The 4,944-nt window shown below is 35.3% G+C and overlaps 1 long non-coding RNA gene across 1 annotated transcript in view; it reads right to left on the minus strand.

The window, feature by feature from the left end:
* Positions 1–880: 880 nt before the first annotated feature.
* Positions 881–4,944, minus strand: part of LOC128250797 (uncharacterized) — a 5,092-nt gene continuing 1,028 nt past the window's right edge. The window contains exon 2 of the long non-coding RNA XR_008266780.1: positions 881–1,006. This is a non-coding gene — a long non-coding RNA (uncharacterized LOC128250797). The remainder of the gene's footprint in view (positions 1,007–4,944) is intronic.

Here is a 4,944-nt window from a genome sequence, read left to right on the forward strand (position 1 = left end):
ATATATATATATATATATATATATATATATATATATATAGTTAGCAATACATATATAACACTCAAGGAAAAAAATTGATTACTTCAGAGGCAGCTTTTTGTTTCTTGATAATATTAAAAAGAAAAGGAAAATCTTTGCCAATTATATTTTTAACATTCTCTATTTTTTTCCTTTTTTTTTAAAGTCATAATTATTTAGATGGTTGTTATTATTATTATTATTATTATTACTGTTGCCATTAACACTGTCATGTCACTGAAGACTGGGTTCTTGCATTGAAATTGTTGACACCACATTGCTGTGAATTAATTCCTCTCTGAGCTTTCATTTAAGTGTAATTTTTATCCACACAAAGTGAAAACAGAAGCATTTCTTTTAATACCAGAATACGATGGAGACTCTGCAAATAAGAAACATAGTTAAGTGTGTAGATAATTCCACAAACATATGAATTACAAGAGTTGATTCTTTAGTAGCTGTCTGTCAACCTCCTAAATTTACAGCCAGTGGCATTTCAAAATACCTTATATGAGTTAAGTACAGGCACGTGACTTAGTGGTTAGAGTGTTCGACTCAGGATTGGAAGATTGTGGTTTTGATTTCTATAACCAGTGTGATGCGTTATATTCTTGAGCAAAGCACTTTGTATTGCTCAAGTCCACTCAGCTGGTAAAAAGGAGTATTCCTGCAACAAACTGGTATCCCATTCAGTGGGGGGAATATATGAACCAAGGAAATGGAGAAACTGGTCCCAGGAATCTATATAACTCAGAAAAGAGCTTTATCTTTTTTTTACAAGAGATAATGTTTCCAAAAGTGACACATCAATATTATAATTTACTAAGGAATTTTCACCATGATTATGCAACTAAGACGAAAGTCTTAAAAAAGTGTTTTTATTGTTTGCTAGATGCATTCCAATATGTCTTCATTAAAATTACATTTTCTTTTTCACTGCTGGTTTTCAACACAATAATAGAATTCTTCATTTTGTGGAAAAGGTTTCCTGTAATGAAAAAAATGTCATTTTGTAGTTTTAACTCTAGCATTCGGGTTAATTTATCATATGCAATGCTTATTTATCCACATTTTTTAAAACTGATCATGTATTACCTCAAATTTTGAAGATGTGATTGTTTATTTTTAGAATGACATCATAGGGGAGGTGTGAGAGGCTGGATCTAGCCAGTTTGAACATAAAACGGGTAGAATATTTGGGCCCAGATATAGTTGATATAAAAGCTAAAGGGTTAGGGTTAGGGTTATCGCATGTATCACAAGCATATGGCTGCTCTCCGGTGTGCACTCGTCGATGAGTCAATAAATGACTGTTCTGAGAGAAGCGTCTGTCACATATTTCACAATGGTAAGGTCTCTCTCCTGTATGAATTCGTTCGTGACTTGCCAAATGACTGCTCAATGAGAAAGATTCCCCACAATATTCACACTGGTGTGGTTTTTCACCTGTATGTATTCGCTTGTGACGATACAAGCCACTGCTTACCGAGTAAGTTTTCCCGCACAAGTCACAGTGATATGTGGTGAAGGTAATATATATATATATATCTATATATCTATATTCGATGATATAAAACTGAGGATGTGTGTAAACCCACAGAACATCTGAAGTTCACAACTGATTTTCTCCAAACTGGGAACATAATTTACTTATGTTCTAGAGATGGTTTTAGACTCTTTTTTTTTTTTAACTCTCTTTTACTTGTTTCAGTCATTTGACTGCGGCCATGCTGGAACACTGGGATCTATTTTAAAACGGGGGCCACAGTTTTCATTAATGTTTTACGTAGTGTTTTTGGTACCGAAAGACTTTCAAACTTCGTATACTTATCTATTTAGTGTTATAAAACAGAAAAATATTTTTGTATTCGAATTTATTTCATGTAAAAAATTGTCTTATTTCGATAATTTCAACCAATCACTGACAAGTATTCAGTTGTTTACATTTACTCCTTTGGCTGAACACTGCCTTTAGTCGAGTAAATTGATCCCAGGACTTATTCTTTGTAAGCCTAGTACTTATTCTATCGGTCTCTTTTGCCGAACCACTATGTTATGGGGACGTAAATACTCCAGCATCGGTTGTCAAGCGATGTTGGGGGACAAACACATACACACACACACCCATATATATATATACATATATATGACGGGCTTCTTTCAGTTTCCGTCTACCAAATCCACTCACAAGGCTTTGGTCAGTGTTTGTGTATGTCACCACGTGTGTCTTTTGGATTCCTTTCTAAAAATGACTTGAGGTTAAACTATGACCACAGTGGACAATGGCAAATTGTAGCTCTGAGGAAGTAGGTCATACTAACATTCTCCATATTGGAATTTAGATTGGTTATATAAAATGGCTGGCTACCACTCCTGTTTCTACTCAACAAATTTGGCTATTAAGTAAATTGTTTTGTGATTTCCTTGTTCCTATTATTGTGGAGGCAGAAGCCCACCCTTAATTTATTGAGTAGAAAAAGGTGTGGTAGCCAGCCTTTATAAAAGCAAACTGAATTCCAATAAGGAGAATGGTAGTATGACTTAGTTCCTCATACTACAACTTGTCATTGACCACTGTGGTCATATCTATTTTTATAAAAGAATCCAAAAGACACATATGGTGACATACACAAACACACAAACGAATGCTGCTATTTCAGTTGGTAAACAGCTCTCCATTCACTTAGGACGCGAATTAATATTTGTCAATTTTTTACCCTGAAGAGATTTTTACCTTTTAAATGCATAATGTAATATTAATTGCAAAACATGAATGAAGGTAAGAAATTGAAATATACACAGGTGATATGAAAATAACTATTATATAAATAAATTGATTTTTTTCTGTGTTCAAACTCTCCATTTTCGTTATATTATATTATTAGAATTATGTTCTGTATCAAATGAATGAAAACATCTATAATGACAACTGGAACTTCACAGGTGTTAATATTAACACAAATTAATGAATTCCAAGTATATTAATCAATATGGAGCTAAACCGGGTGTATACTTGGATAAAATACATTCCTGTGAAAGAGTTCCATTCAAAACTTCATAAACACTCATTATATATATATATATATATATAAGGTGCATGGCTTAGTGGTTAAGGAGTTGCACTCACGATTGCAAAATTGTGGGTTCAATTCCCAGACCAGGCGTTGCGTTGTGTTCTTGAGCAAACCACTTCATTCCATGTTGCTGTGTAATCATCTGACATGTGGCACCTGTACAAGTAATGTCAATCTGATGGAGGGAACAAGCTTATGTCTACACTAACATCTGATTACTATAAACAAATCATCTGTGTGGTTGTTCGGTAAGAAATTGTTGAACCCTCGTATGTCATCTAACAACAGGAGAATCCATTATATATAACGGAGATGTGTTGATTTGAGCTGCCTCCAAGAAGTAAGGTGGAGAGGAGGTTCCGCTAAGTTCCTCACAGGCAAAGAACACAAGTACAAGATTTTCTGCTGAAGACATGCGTAAGCTTGCAAGGAATGAAACCAGTATGCTCCGCTGGATGTGTAATGTCAGTGTGCATACATGGTAGGGTGTGAGTGCCCTGAGAGAGAAAAGTTGGATTTAAGAAGCATCAGATGTGGTGTGCAAGAGAGACGACTGCGCTGGTATGGTCATATGTTGCGAATAAATGAGGACAGCTGTGTGAAAAAGGGTCACACCCAAGCAGTTGAGGGAACCTGTGGAAGAGGTAGACTCAGGAAAATCTGGGATGAGGTGGTGAAGCACGACCTTTGAATATTGGGCCTTACTGAGGCAATGACTAGTGACCGGGACCTTTGGAGATATGATGTGCTTGAGAAGACCCGACAAGCCAAGTGAGACCATAGCCCATGGCCTATGCCAGTGGGTGTAACCAGCCCATTTATAAATATCCCTCATTTATTGGACAATAAACCTTGCTTGTGAAGACTTATTGAAGCAAGTGAAATCAAAATTGCTGATGTTGCTGACGACAATACTGCCTTATTAGCACTCGTTTGTGGAGTGCTTGGCTTCATGCAAATTAAATTCATGGGCGTGCTTTTCTGTTGATCAGATCAACTGGAATGCTTGCCCTCATAACCGACAGAGTGCCAGTTCAAAGCTAACCAACAAATTAACTTACGACAGACATTTAGAAAGAGGGAGAGTGAGAGAGAAAGAGGTGTTGTTACAATGGTAGATTGATGAGATGAGTTGAACAAAAGAACTAATATAAACTCGCTTTGTAGTATACTGGTGAATTTATATTTTCAAACTAGTCATGTGTGTACACCAGTGAATTCATGTATTTAGACAATGAAACTTATGTGTATACATCAAAAGCACAAGTGTACACATCTAAATTTATGTGTATAGACATCTAGTTTACGTGTATATACAGTGCAGTCACGTTTAACAACAAAACTCTTACTGTACACATTTAAGTTCAGTAAATTTAGTAAAGGCCATTCTTTTTTTTTTTTAGATTATCAGAAAGTAGCATCTGTAGACATCTTTATCTTATTGCTAATCATTTAATGATATTCATGTAGTATTTATACATCTGTAGCTATGCCAAACGGGCATATCTACAGATGTATACCCCACCGACTTTGTTGCCTCATAACTTCCAGAAAAATGGATACTTTTTAACAAAACTTTCAACAAATAATTACTGAGATCCTGTAGATTGAATCTAAGTAAAGATTTGCTGGAAAAAATTTGCTGTGGGGTTGGGGAGAGTTTCGCAAAATTTACATGGCCCGACATTTTCCCACTCATAACTTTCAGGAAAATGAGTATTTTTTTTAATGAAAAATTTATATGAATACCTTCGAAACGGTGTAGATTACGATTACAAAGAAATTTGGAAAGCTCAAATCAGTCCGGACTTGGGTGGGAGTGAAAAAAAAAAATCATAAATTTTCAAAATGT

The sequence above is a fragment of the Octopus bimaculoides genome, chromosome 25, assembly GCF_001194135.2.
Source record: "Octopus bimaculoides isolate UCB-OBI-ISO-001 chromosome 25, ASM119413v2, whole genome shotgun sequence".
Taxonomy (NCBI): domain Eukaryota; kingdom Metazoa; phylum Mollusca; class Cephalopoda; order Octopoda; family Octopodidae; genus Octopus; species Octopus bimaculoides.